Genomic DNA, 15,407 nt, shown 5'->3' with positions numbered 1-15,407 from the left:
CTGCCCAGAACCAGAATTGCTCTAAACATGGAGCCTGCTATCCTTTAACCCAGTGGTTCTCAGCTAGGGGCAATTAGGGCTGCCGCAGGAACATTTGACAGTTCCTGGAGACATTTTTGATTGTCACGATGTGTTGCTGGGGAATGTGCTACTGGTATCTAGTGGGAGTGGGTAGAAGCCAGTGATGCTGCTACAGACATTAGACAATGTACCACACAGCCCCCCACAACAAAAATTGAAGTTAAAAAAATGTTGCTATAACCAGTCTTTTCCCCAGTCTCACAGGCAGTGTAGAATACTGGGTAGCAACATGGCCTTTGAGTCAGATCACCCTGGTCCAACTGTGCCTCTGCTACTAAATTAGCTGTATGATCCTCTGCAAACTACTTCATACTTCTCGAGCCTAAGTTTCTTTGTCTATAAAATAGACTTGTTCTGAGGAGACAAGAAAATAAAATATATAAAGCACAAGCACAGTACTCACTAAATGGAAGCCACCATTATTGTTGCTACTGTTGTCATTATAATCCCAAGATCCAATCCCCTGAGTCCTATTACTTAATGGCCAACTTCCCTTCTATGGTCTTTCTCCCCATTACCACTCCTGCTTCCAGAGCCTTGGAAGGCATTATTAATTAATAACAGAACTCTTTCCTGTACCACCCATGGTTGGCCTCAGAATCCTTCTCTACATGTTTTAGACAACAACTACCAGTCAGTGAGATTCGGCACAGGAGCTGAAATCTATCCTTAGTCCTTACATTCTCTTATCAGAGGTTATCTCTGGCTGGAAATAGTGAGTTCCCTGCCACTGGAAGTGCTTAAATAAGGCTGGCATAAAAAGGATTTCATGGGTAGGGCTAAAAACTCAGATGCATGTTTGGATAACCATGTTGGCAACATGAGACCTGTACACCTGATCAGCAGCCCCATGGTCAAAACACAAGGCATGGGAAGATGCTTTGGGTGGGTACACTAGTCAAGGTATGATGAATTCTCTGATAACTCCAAAATGTTATAATCAAAGCTTATTTCTCGCCCATGCCAGTCTGATGCAAGGTAGGTGGCTCTCTCAATGACTCCCCCCCAGTGACTCAGGGATCCAGGTTCATTCCATCTTGTCCACTACCACCCCAGCATGTGGCCTCCATGTCCCTATGGAAAGAGAAGAGAGAAAGAATTGTGCATAGAAAACGTTACATGCCAGGCCTGGAAGTGGTGTACATCACTTCTGCACACATTCTGTTAGCCAGAACAGAGTCACGTGGTGCCACCTAACTGTAAAAGAAGCTAGGAAATGTTGTCTGTGTGCTCATAAAGAGGAGAGGAATGATATTCGTGAGCATAAGCATTACCTATGATAGAGTACTTAAATAAAACAAAAAAAGGGGGTTGGCGAGACACAGTAGTAAAGGGCAGCAACTAAGTAAGGTTCATCCATGGGTCTAGCTTTGGGTAAGACACATTTCACATATTATTCTTTTTTGTTTTGTTTTGTTTTGTTTTAACATTTTTACTTTTATTTTTATTTTATTTATTTATTTTTTTAAATTTATTTATTGATTTATTTATTTATTTAATTATTATTTTTTTAAATGTTATTTTGTCGATATACATTGTGGCTGATTATTGCTCCCCATCACCAAAACCTCCCTCCCTTCTCCCTCCCCCCTTCCCCCCCAACAATGTCCTTTCTGTTTGCTTGTCGTATCAACTTCAAATAATTGTGGTTGTTATATCTTCTCCCCCCCCCTGGTTTCTGTGTGTGTGTGTGTGTGTGTGTGTGTGAATTTATATATTAATTTTTAGATCCCACCCATAAGTGAGAACATGTGGTATTTCTCTTTCTGTGCCTGACTTGTTTCACTTAATATAATTCTCTCAAGGTCTATCCATGTTGTTGCAAATGGCAGTATTTCATTCGTTTTTATAGCTGAGTAGTATTCCATTGTGTAGATGTACCACATTTTCCGTATCCACTCATCTGATGATGGGCATTTGGGCTGGTTCCAACTCTTCGCTATTGTAAAGAGAGCTGCGATAAACATTGGGGAACAGGTATACTTTCGACTTGATGATTTCCATTCCTCTGGGTATATTCCCAACAGTGGGATAGCTGGGTCGTATGGCAGATCTATCTGCAATTGTTTGAGGAACCTCCATACCATTTTCCATAGAGGCTGCACCATTTTACAGTCCCACCAACAATGTATGAGAGTTCCTTTTTCTCCGCAGCCTCGCCAGCATTTATCGTTCATAGTCTTTTGGATTTTAGCCATCCTAAGTGGGGTTAGATGGTATCTCAATGTGGTTTTGATTTGCATTTCCCGAATGGAGAGTGATGTTGAGCATTTTTTCATATGTCTGTTGGCCATTTGTATATCTTCCTTAGAGAAATGCCTACTTAGCTCTTTTGCCCATTTTTTAATTGGGTTCCTTGTTTTCGTCTTGTAAAGTTGTTTGAGTTCCTTATATATTCTGGATATTAATCCTTTGTCAGATGTATATTTTGCAAATATTTTCTCCCACTCTGTTGGTTGTCTTTTAACTCTTTTAATTGTTTCTTTTGCTGTGCAGAAGCTTTTTAGTTTGATATAATCCCATTTGTTTATTTTTCCTTTGGTTGCCCGTGCTTTTGGGGTCATATTCATGAAGTCTGTGCCCAGTCCTATTTCCTGAAGTGTTTCTCCTATGTTTTCTTTAAGAAGTTTTATTGTTTCAGGGTGTATATTTAAATCCTTAATCCATTTTGATTAGATTTTAGTATACGGTGAGAGGTATGGGTCTAGTTTCATTCTCCTGCATATGGATATCCAGTTATCCCAGCACCATTTGCTGAAGAGGCAGTCCCTTCCCCAGTGAATAGGCTTGGTGCCTTTGTCAAAGATCAGATGGCAGTAGGTGTGTGGGTTGATTTCTGGATTCTCTATTCTATTCCACTGGTCAGTGTGTCTGTTTTTATGCCAGTACCATACTGTTTTGGTTATTATAGCTTTGTAGTATAGCTTAAAGTCAGGTAGTGTTATGCCTCCAGCTTTATTTTTTTTGCTCAGCATTGCTTTGGCTATGCGTGGTCTTTTATTATTCCATATAAATGTCTGAATAGTTTTTTCCATTTCTGAGAAAAATGTCTTTGGAATTTTGATGGGGATTGCATTGAATTTGTAGATCACTTTGGGTAGTATGGACATTTTCACTATGTTGATTCTTCCAATCCAAGAGCATGGGATATCTTTCCATCTTCTTGTATCCTCTCTAATTTCTCTCAGCAGTGGTTTGTAGTTCTCATTATAGAGATTTTTCACCTCCTTGGTTAACTCAATTCCTAAGTATTTTATTTTTTTGGTGGCTATTGTAAATGGGCAGGCTTTCTTGATTTCTCGTTCTGCATGTTCACTATTGGAGAAAAGAAATGCTACTGATTTTTGTGTGTTGATTTTGTATCCTGCTACTGTGCTGAAATCATTTATCAATTCCAAGAGTTTTTTTGTAGAGGTTTTAGGCTGTTCAATATATAGGGTCATGTCATCTGCAAACAGGGACAGTTTGACTTCATCTTTTCCAATCTGGATGCTCTTTATTTCCTTCTCTTCTCTGATTGCTCTGGCTAGTACTTCCAACACTATGTTGAATAGGAGTGGTGAGAGTGGGCATCCTTGTCTAGTTCCTGTTCTTAAAGGAAAAGCTTTCAGCTTTTCCCCGTTCAGGATGATATTGGCAGTGGGTTTGGCATATATGGCTTTAATTATGTTGAGATACTTTCCCTCTATACCTAACTTATAGAGGGTCTTTGTCATGAATGAGTGCTGAACCTTATCAAATGCTTTTTCAGCATCTATAGAGATGATCATATGGTCCTTGTGTTTGAGTTTATTAATATGGTGTATCACATTTATTGATTTGCGTATGTTGAACCAACCTTGCATCCCTGGGATGAATCCCACTTGATCGTGGTGAATAATTTTATGTATGTGTTGCTGTATTCTGTTTGCTAGTATTTTAGTGAGGATTTTTGCATCTATATTCATCAAGGATATTGGCCTGTAGTTTTCTTTTTTGGTTATATCTTTACCTGGTTTTGGTATCAGGATGATGTTTGCTTCATAGAATGAGTTTCGAAGATTTGCGTCCGTTTCAATCTTTTGGAATAGTTTGTAAAGAATCGGTGTCAATTCCTGTTTGAATGTTTGTTAAAATTCTGCTGTGAATCCATCTGGTCCTGGGCTTTTCTTTGTTGGGAGCTTTCTGATAACAGCTTCAATCTCCTTTATTGTTATTGGTCTGTTCAAATTTTCTACGTCTTCATGGTTCAGTTTTGGGAGCTTGTGTGTGTCCAGAAATTTATCCATTTCCTCCAGATTTTCAAATTTGTTGGCGTATAGTTGTTTATAGTAGTCTCGAATGATTCCTTGTATTTCAGATGAATCAGTTGTAATATCGCCTTTTTCATTTCTAATTTTTGTTATTTGAGTCTTCTCTCTTCTTTTTTTTGTTAGCCATGCTAATGGTTTGTCAATTTTATTTATCTTTTCAAAAAACCAACTTATTGATTCATTGATCTTTTGAATTGTTTTTTGGTTTTCAATTTCATTCAGTTCTGCTCTGATCTTAATGATTTCTTTCCGTCTGCTAACTTTAGGTTTGGATTGTTCTTGTTTTTCTAGTTCTTTAAGGTGAAGTGTTAGGTTGTTCACTTGCCATCTTTCTATTCCTCTGAAGTGAGCGTTTAATGCAATAAATTTTCCCCTCAATACTGCTTTTGCAGTATCCCACAGGTTTTGGTATGATGTATCATTGTTTTCATTAGTTTCAAGAAATTTTTTGATTTCCTGCTTATTTCTTCTTGGACCCATATGTCATTAAGTAGAATGCTGTTTAATTTCCATGTGTTTGTATAGTTTCCAGAGTTGAAAATATCATCCCATTCCTTTCTAGCTTTTAGGGTTTCTGATGAAAGGTCTGATGTTAACCTGATTGGGGCTCCCTTATAGGTGATTTGACGCTTCTCTCTTGCAGCTTTTAAGATTCTCTCTTTGTCTCTGAGTTTTGCCAATTTGACTATGACATGTCTTGGAGAAGGTCTTTTTGGGTTGAATACATTTGGAGATCGTTGAGCTTCCTGGATCTGAAGATCTGTGATTTTTCCTATACCTGGGAAGTTTTCTGCCACTATTTTGTTGAATATGTTTTCAATGGAATCTCCATTTTCCTCCCCTTCTGGAATACCCATGACTCGGATATTTGAGCACTTAAGGTTGTCTGATATCTCTCTCAGATTTTCTTCAATGTCCTTGATTCTTTTTTCTTTCTTTTTGTCTGCTTGTGTTATTTCAAACAGCCCATCTTCAAGTTCAGAGGTTCTCTCTTCAACTTCGACAAGCCTGCTGGTTAAACTCTCCGTTGTGTTTTTTATTTCGCTGAATAACTTCTTCAGTTCAGCAAGTTCTGCTACATTTTTTTTCAGGACACTGATTTCCTTGTACATTTCCTCTTTCGGATCCTGTATACTTTTCCTCATTTCATCATGATGTCTAGCTGAGTTTTCTTGTATCTCATTCAGTTTCCTTAGAATTATCACTCGAAATTCCTTCTCAGTTATTTCAAGGGCTTCTTGTTCTATAGGATCTAGAGTTTGAGATTTATTAACTTTTGGTGGTGTACTTTCTTGATTTTTTGTATTTCTGGTATCTTTTTTTTGGTGTTTATTCATTGTGGCAGGGGGTTTCACAGTCCACCGGTTTGAGACTAATGACTAACTAGGATGTTGCTGTGGTTGCCAATTTCATATGGCTCCCTCCGTAACTGCTCAGTTGGCCTCTAGTGCCTTGTGTGTGTGGTTGCCTAGGGTCTTGGGCTTCTCCGGGGAGCCACCTTTCTGGTCAGCTTGGACTCTGCTGGGCTGGTGGATCACGTACCACAGGGTGTGTGATCTCTGTTGAGCTTTCACTTCCTGTGCAGGACTTCTCCTCTTTCCGTGTGCTCTGGCCCAGGCTTTTAGATCGTGCAGTGGAGACCCCACCAGGTGTGTGGTTTCTGTCGAGTCTCCGCCTCCCTGGCCGCACGTCTCCCCCCTCTGTGCACACTGTGCTGGGCTGGGGCGTGTCTTCTGCACCCCTCGTCTATCAGCTGGGCCTTCAAGACCCTGCTCAGCACTGCCTCGCCCAGGAAGTCTACCAGGTTTCTGCTAGGCACAGACGACCGGTCTCTCTGGGTGCCTTTGTAGCACTGTGTAGATCTTTCTCGGGTCTTGTTCACCTTTGTATCCCCCGGTATAAACCGAGTCTAGTGCCTGCCTGCAGCCTGCTCTCCGGCAGGTTCAAGCGGACCTGGGAACTCTCCTACCACACTATTCCCAACCAGACATTGGTTAGGCTTTTTTCCAAACTGGTGGTCGCAGAGATGGTATCTGCCTCCCTGTAACAGGAAGTTTACTGGGGGCTGGAGTCCAGGGTGTGGTGGAGTGACAGTCAGCCCGCCCGTACTTCCTTGCCCTCCCGACACTGGCCGGGGGCGCCCCCCGCCACCAGCCCCACCAGAGAACCGCAGAGGGAGTGGGAGGGAGGCCGGCCGCAGGCTCCGGAAAGCCCCGCGCCCGGCCAAGCAAGTGGGAGGGCTCAGTGATGACCGAGCTGGGCGGAGCTGCCCGCACCTGGGAAAATGGAGGCAGCACCGGGGTGGTGAGTGGCCTGGTGGTGCAGGCGGGAGCCGGGTGGGCATCCGCCGCCCAAACAGAGCTGGGCCAGGGGTCACTCACAGTGCTGTGCCAGGTCAGGCGCTCACTCTGTCTCTGGTTTGCGCCTTCCCCGTTCTCGGCCGCTGCCGCCTTGGGCTGTTCAGTCGCGGCGCGGCTCGGGCACTCCCAGGAATCTTCTTTAATGCTGGCCTGAAACCTCGAATCCTGAATAGGGCAGCTGGCCACCTTCAGCGCGGCCCCGGCCTCCGGGATCCTTTCTGCTTCCACAGCAGCCCTGGCGCCGTGTTCCCTGTTTCAAGACTCGCTTTTGCAGCTAAGAAACAGTTCTTTTCCTGCTCCACACTTCAAAGCTGTTGCCTGTAAATGAGGCAGCCTCTCCTGCCCGGGGCAAAGTGGCGGTCAGCCCCCACGACCGGCCACCAGCAGCAGTCCTCCCTTAAGAGATGGCGAGAGGAAGGTCCACAAGTTTCCCGGCTGCCTGAGGCCCAGTGGCCACCTTTTCCACCTCAGCTACTCCGCGCCAACCGCTGCAGCCACCGCCATCTTGAAAACCGACCCACATATTATTCTTTAACGTGTAGTAACACACTGTTGCCTACCCAAAGCCACACCCTCTTCTTCCTTGATATCAGGAATCTAAAGCCCATGTGTTTCCAGGAACTTGCCCTTCACTAGTCCCAGGGGGGTGAACTTGATCTGTGTAATCAAATAATGGTGATTCCGTTTTCCTTGCCAGTGTCTGGTCAACTGGCACTATCTGGCCAATAAGCCAAGAGTGGTGATCCATAGGTTGGGCTTTCCTGATGACAAAACGAAAGAGAATTAACTGACTCTTCTTCTGGATGTTGTCACCTGCATGTGATGTGGGAACTGGGGCAGCCATCAGGGACCATTCGGGAGCCAGCTAAAGAGTACAGTCAAACACTAAGGATGGTCAAGCAGAAAGATAGAAAGAACTTGAGTCTTTGATGCTATCAAAGAGCCAATGAATTAATGAACTCTGGACCTGTCCTCTTTATGGAATTCTTGTTTTGTGAAATAATAACTTTAAGTTATTCTATTTTGGGATGGATCTTTTGCAGCCAAAAGCATCCTAACTGAAAATACCATATATACTGGACACTTGAGGTACATGTTCTTCAAACTGGAGCCACTGTAGAACTAGGATTCATATTTATCTCCCTTTGTCAGAGCAGGAAGCCAGGATATCCCCAAAGTCTTGACTTCTTGCTCTCACAAAGTTTACTTTTTAAAAATCTGATACCCACTTGTGAATGAAGTAGGTGCTGGGAATGCTGTATACACTTCTTGGGATTGTTGTGAAGATTAAATGGATTGATACCTAAGCTTTTAGAATGGTACCTGGAATTCTGTAAGCACTAAATATGTAGTCATATCATTAGTAGTAGTAGCAGTAGAAGTAGAATGCTTGATTTTTATAAGATAACTAAACTTAATGCAACTCTGGGTGTCAGTTTGACTTTTGAGTATAATGATCTCGTAATCCCTGTTGTACTTCAAGGCAGATAAAGAAGGTTCCAGACTTAGAATTGAAATCACAGACTAGTCTCACCAACCTCCAAAATCCCAAGATGTTCTTCAGAGGGTGGTTCTGAGTTGGTATAAAATAATGGTTATGAGCATAGGTTCTGGAGTCAGACTGAGTTCAACCCTCACCTCTAACATTTATTAGCTGTGTGTCCTTAGGCATTGTATCAGTCAGAGAATCAGAACCAATAAGAGATATGCCACATATGTGTATGTACGAAGGGTCTTCAAAAAGTTCTTTTTTTGTTTTAATTCAATTTTTCCATGAACTTTTTGAAGTACCCTTGTGTGTGTGTGTGTGTGTGTGTGTGTGTATCTTATATAAATAGCACATAGATACATATATGTGGATTTGTTACAGAGATTCAACCTGAAACAATATGGGAGCTGGCAAAGCAGTCTCTGTAAGGCTGTCATCTTCACTTCTGATGCTGGAGCTTGAGGTCTACAGGGCAGGCAGTCAGGAAGGGATGGCAGACGTAAAGTGGAAGGAGACCAAGAACAAGTTGAAACCCACAAGCATGAACTGAAACCCCATAAGAACAGGCTGAAATCCATGTCAGTCCCTGTTGCCTCTTACCCTGTTGGTGTGGATACCCTGCAAAAGCCAAAGCCCTTCTTCTTGGAGCTAAACACACACACCTAGCCTGGGAGTCAGAGAAGCTGGGGAAGACGGTGCACTGGCAGACGCAGCTGTTGCCCCAAACCGATGAAGGGAGTCAGCCGACCGGCTACAAACGGCCACTGCTTTTCTTTCACCCTCCACATTTCTCAGACTCTTTTATGGCCCATCCTAACCAGAATCATGTAGGGAGGGAATTCTGAGAAATCTAGTTCAGCCTAGCCAAGTTGCCACAATATAAAGCCACCACAGTTAAATTACTGAATTTCTGTAAATTTGCACATCCTCTCCTTTAGATAAGTAGGGATAATGATAGTATTGACCTCATAAAGCTGTTTTGAGGATTATTTTAAATAATGCATGGAAAATACTTAACACAGTGCCAGGCAACAAATATATATGTAAAAAATGTTCAACATCTCTAATAATCAGGGAAGTGCAAATTAAAGCCACAACAAGATATCACCTCATTCTTGTTAGAATGGCTATTATCAAAAAGACAAAGGATAACAAATGGTAGTGAGGATGTGGAGAGAAGGGAACCCTGGAACATTGCTGGTGGGAATGTAAATTAATACAGCCATTATAGAAATAGTATGGAAGTTCCTCAAAGCATTAAAAATAGAACTACCATATGATCCAACAATCCCACTTCTGGTAGGATGTACATTGAATGGCCCCCCAAACTCATTGAAGCTTAATCCCTGCTGTAACTGCTGAAGGTGGGAAATCCTATTATGATAACTGAAAGATGGGGCCTTGAAGAGGTGATTAGATTGTAAGGACCATGCCCTAGTTCATGGGCATGGTTCTGAGGGTGTTAAAAGGAGAACATGGGAGAGTCTCTCTCTCTCTCCCTCCTTCCCTCTCCCCCCCGCTCTGCTCTGTCATTCTGCCATGTGAGACCCCTGCATTAATGTCACCACCAAGATCTTTGCCAGATACATTCCCTGGACTTCAGACTTCCCAGCCTCCAAAACTGTAAGCAATAAATTTCATTTTCTTACAAAGTACCAGTTCCAAGTATTTTGTTATGAGCAGCAAAAGCAGACCAACACAGGATATATATCCAAAGGAAAGGAAGTCAGTATGTTGAGGAGATATCTGCACAGCCGTGTTTATTGCAGCACTATTCACAATAGCCAAGACAAGCAATCAACTTGTGTCCATCAATGAATAAATGGATTTTTTAAATGGGGTATAAATACACAATGGAATACTATTTAGCAATGGAAAGGAAGAAAATCTTGTCATTTGTGACAACAAGGATGAACCTAGAGGACATTATGTTAAGTGAAATAAGCCAGGCACAGAAAAACAAATACTGTGTGATCTCATTCATATGTGAAATCTAAAAATGTTGCACTCTACTTTTAAAAAGTAGAGAGTAAAATGGTGGTTACCAGGGTTTGGGGTGGTTGTAAGGGAGAGCTAGGGAGATGTTGGTCAAAGGATACGAAATTTCAGTTAGATAGAAGGAATAAGTTCAAGAGATCTATTGTACCACATGGTGACTACAATTAATAATAAATTGTATTCTTGAAGAATGCTAAGAGTAACATAAAGTGTTCTCAGCATAAAAATAACTATGTATACTTCAAAACAATTTGTACACAGTAAATTCATACAACTATGTCAAATTAAAACAACGAACTTCTGCAATAATGAAAATGTTTTACGTCTGTGCCATCCAATATAGTAGCCCACTAGTTGCGTGCTGCTTTTGAGCACTTGAATTATGGCTAATGTGAATGAGGAATGGGATTTTTTAAAAATTTTTATTTAATTTTAACTAAATTGAATTTGGATAGTGGCCAGTAGCTACTGAATTGGACAGTGCAGCTCTAGTTTTGTACTTTGACTTTTTTTCTGATTAATAAGATGGACATCTCTGTATTTTCTCTGAGCCTCCCACTCTCCTTAACTTCCTTCCTTCCAGAACTAACCAATTCTGATACCCCATACCCTGTGTTGGTCTTTTGTCTCATGTTACTTGATTTAATGCCAAAAACCTAAAGATTAGCTGGAGAGCCCTTTCTTTGACAAGCACCAGTTTTCAGAGCAGCAACTTTTTGCCTTCTGGATCACATAATTTGTCTTAGTGATGAGCTATGTGTATTTATACACATAGTTTCTGTCTAAGAACCTAAGTGAGAGCTGGGTGGAGATCTGTCAGTGCACTCATTAATTACCCTATAAAAATTAAATACTTCATTTAATGTGAGACCAGACATTAGTACATAGGTGTTAACCTATGCTTAGTTCTCATGCTACAGAATTTGACTTTCTGTTAGACATACTTAGTCAACTAAGCATATTACTGGTATAGTAATATCTACTAATGGCCAATACCAATAGGGGTCATTGTCTAATCATTCAAATCAGCAAAGAGGACTGGCCTAGGGGATACAAATGAAGAGGATATATTGGCTAGGAGATACACAGGAAGATCATGCAGAGTCTTTTGACAAAATCTGGAAGCTTTCCCAACTGGTTACCATCTAGAGAACCAAACAGTATAAAATGAGGAGCTAATAGTAATAAGACTTTATTATTTTTGTGTGTGATGTATTGTGATCATTTATTTATTTATTTACTATAATAGGTACATTCTAAGATGTTGTGGAACGGAGGGGCTGGCCTATGGCTGGCTTCATGGCTGGCATGGTTGCAGTCAGTGGTAGGTGGGGCTGAGGCCCACAGTCCCCCACATGGGGACCCCAAGGGCTTCTGGCTCCCACCTGGTTGCAGTTGGCAGTGGGCAGGTCCTAGCAATAACAATTTAGAAGAAGTTAGAAGAAGGTCAGTGAACTAAAGACACCAAACTTTAAAGCAGGAAAGGTCTTCATGGATGAGTTAGGAGAATGGTCCCAAAGAAGCCAAACTTGGAGGGTTCACCACCCTGTACACATCCTCTGTGTGCATACTATGTGCCAGTCATAGGGACACAGAGTCAAATAATATGGAGCCTATCCTAAAGGAATTTGTGGTCTACTGAGTGAAACAAACATGTAAATTATTCTAATAGGTAGAGCTGCCAGATACAGCAAATAAAAATACAGAATATCCAGTTAAGTTTGAATTTCAGATAAACAATGAATAATTTTAGTGCAAGTGTATCCCATGTAATATTTGGGACATACATATACTAAAAAATTTTTTTCATTTGTTTGAAATTAAAATTTAACTGAATGTTCAGTATTTTATCTGGTGACTCTAAATATAGGGAAATAAACGCAGTGACAAAACTGAATGTTGGGTATTACAAAATAATAGCTAAGGGCACATGTCCTTGACCTCAGAGCACATGTCAGAAAAGAGTCACAGAGGTGAGGCTCGAGCCAAGTCTTTCCCAACTGGTAGAAGTTAGCCAGGTGAATTGAGCCTGTAAGAGTGCTGAAGACAGAGGATCAGGGTGCACAAAGAGAGAGAGGGCAGGGTATATTTGGGGAAGTGCAAGTAGCCCAAGAGGGACAGAATATGTAACAGGGAGAATTTCAATAACTATCTGCAAGAAGAGCCAAAGTCAGAACCCTGAATAACATCCCTGTCTAAGGGATAAACAGAAAGGACAGTTCATGAAGAGAGCAGGAAGGAGCCACCTGAGAAGGAAACAGAAAACCATGCAGCTAAAAAGAAGGAAGTGCAGAGTCACAAATGCTGCAGGCAGGCCAGGTGACATGAGTACATTGACTATCCCAACAGAGATAACATCAGTGACACTGACAAAAGCCATTCTCGTGGAATGTGTTAGCAGTGGGTTGAGAAAGGTCATGGAGGTGGTGAGAAGTGGAAAAAGCAAGGGTAGAAACTGCATTCAAAAAGTTTGGTTGTGAAAGAAGTACCATGCTTAGACCAAATAGGTAGATTGCCTGGGCCCTGAACTTTATTTTTTTATTATTTTTTTTTCTTGGGGGGGGGCTATATTTCTGAACTATAAAACTTGAAGTTTTGGGTTTTTTTTAAATTTTATTTTATTTTGTCAATATACAATGTGGTTGATTATTGTGGCCCATTACTGAAACCTTCCTCCCTCCTCCCTCGCACCCCTTCCTCCCAACAATGTCCTTTCTGTTTGCTTGTCATATCAACTTCAAGAAATTGTAATTGCTCTGTCTTCTTCCCTCCCCCCCCGTTTATTTGTGTATTTATTTATTTATTTATTTTTAGCTCCCACCAATAAGTGAGAACATGTGATATTTCTCTTTCTGTGCCTGACTTGTTTCACTTAATATAATTCTCTCTAGGTCCACCCATGTCATTGCAAATGGCAGTATTTCATTCTTTTTTATAGCAGAGTAATATTCCATTGTGTAGATATACCACATTTTCCGTATCCACTCATCTGATGATGGACATTTGGGCTGGTTCCAACTCTTAGGTATTGTAAAGAGTGCTGCAGTGAACATTGGGGAACAGGTATACCTCTGGCTTGATGATTTCCATTCCTCTGAGTATAAAAAAAAGAAAACTACAGGCCAATATCCTTGATAAATATAGATGCAAAAATCCTCAATAAAATACTAGCTAACAGAATACAGCAACACATATGCAAAATTATACACCATGATCAAGTGGGAGTTATCCCAGGGATGCAAGGTTGGTTCAACATATGCAAATTAATAAATGTGATACACCATATCAGTAAAATCAAACACAAGGACCATATGATCATCTCTATAGATGCTGAAAAAGCATTTAATAAAATTCAACACTCATTCGTGATAAAGACTCTCTACAAGTTAGGAAGAGATGGAAAGTATCTCAACATAATTAAAGCCATATATGATAAACCCACTGCCAGTATCATCGCGAATGGGGAAAGGCCCTGAATTTTAGAGAGGTCCTTAGCCTGGTTCACTTTCAGGCCCACCCATCTTCCTGGGGCAGGAGCCCATGGGGCCAATGGGATGTGCTCACCTAGAGCCTATACATTCCCTCTTAGATCCTGGAATTCTTTGCCCAAATGGAACCAAGCCTGTCTTCAAAGACCACACAAGCCTCTTTCCAGATCTCTATTCCAAAGAGAGAAAATGATGGAGAACAAGATCCTTATATCCATCAGGATTCCAGCAGCAGATGTTCTAGTGCAGGTGGAAGAAACTACTTACAGAGGTGTGGGAAGGGTAAGGAAATAAACCAGGGATACTAATGCACCCCAAGACTAGCAACAGTGGAAAGCCATTATATCCCATTATATATCCCTAGGCCTGAGAGGGCAGAAGATTGGCAGGACAATATTGCTAGGGTCCAGTGATCTTGGAGCTGTGGCTACAGTTTTTCCTAGAAATGTAACAAGGCAAGAACGGAGAGAGAGGAATAAATACTGCAACTTTTCTCTCCTCTTACCCTTGCGTTAGTGCTTGTGCCTCCCACTGACTGAAACCAACCAGAAAAATGCAGCCAGCAAGGTATCCTGGAGTCAATGCATTCCTTGGTGACCAGCCTCTCTGGGCAAAACCAGGAGAGAGAAGGGGTAAAATGTGTAATTTAGAAGGGCAAACAGAAAATAAATAATCAGCACAGTCCCCAAGAAAGCTGGAGGGAACTTAGCAGGGATATGAATAGAATAGAGGGTAAGTTTGCAGGGAGGAAATGGAGAGCATCTCTGCCTGAAGACCACCTTTTCTCTCTGCAGTTGGAGGGAAGGCTGGAAGCAGATGAGGGTGAGCAGGCAAGGGAATGTCAACTTTCCTCTTGCAGATGGAAGCTGGTATTTGGTCTCAAGGCCTTTGTATAGTATATGTAGTACCATAAGACAAGGCCATTTTCCTCATCTCTCACCAATGTAAGAGGAATGTCACATTTTCTTATGCCTCCCTCTCCATTCCCTACACTGACTAAGCAGAACTGCTGAGCAGGGGAAAGTCTTTCCTGCATTAACCTCTATGCCCACCTCAGCCTCAGGCAAACAACCCTCCAGCAACTTAGAGGCCCACATGCTTCAGGATATTTCCCTCTCGAGCTTTGGCTCGTGTTCAAAAGAGCCCCTTTCTCTGATAGGTCCCACCTTTGTGTGTGCATGTGTGTGTGTGTGTTTTGTTTTGTTTCAGCAGGTGGCTGGTATGAGAATCTGAACCTTTGACCTTGGTGTTATAACAGGTCCCACCTTTGGTCAAATAAAAACTCTCTACCTGATAGAAGAAAAATAATTTTTGAAACTAATTTTCACTACATTATAAAGAACTCGTAACCTTACCTCTAATCTTCCCATGGGTGTCTGGATTAGAAACATACCTCTTTGTCCTAAAAGGGCAAATCTCTAAATTTCAAACAGAGATAAAATGAGCTGAAGAATTTTGGATGTTTAGAGACAAGAATACCTGCTTCTCCAACTTATCAGTTCTGATTCTATGAATGACTCCTCTTCCTTTTATGTTTTAAAACACATATCTGGTTGGTTGGAATGAGCAGGACTGAAGCCATGTAGGGACCTAAAACTGCATGGGCTGTGGGCTAATTTTTCAAAGACAGCTTTCTTCTTGGCATGCATTTCTATGAGTTCCCTCTTTTCCCATGGTTATTTGATCTTTTGAACCTTGG

Source organism: Cynocephalus volans, chromosome 4 (assembly GCF_027409185.1).
Source record: "Cynocephalus volans isolate mCynVol1 chromosome 4, mCynVol1.pri, whole genome shotgun sequence".
NCBI lineage: Eukaryota > Metazoa > Chordata > Mammalia > Dermoptera > Cynocephalidae > Cynocephalus > Cynocephalus volans.
This window is presented reverse-complemented; position numbering follows the sequence as displayed.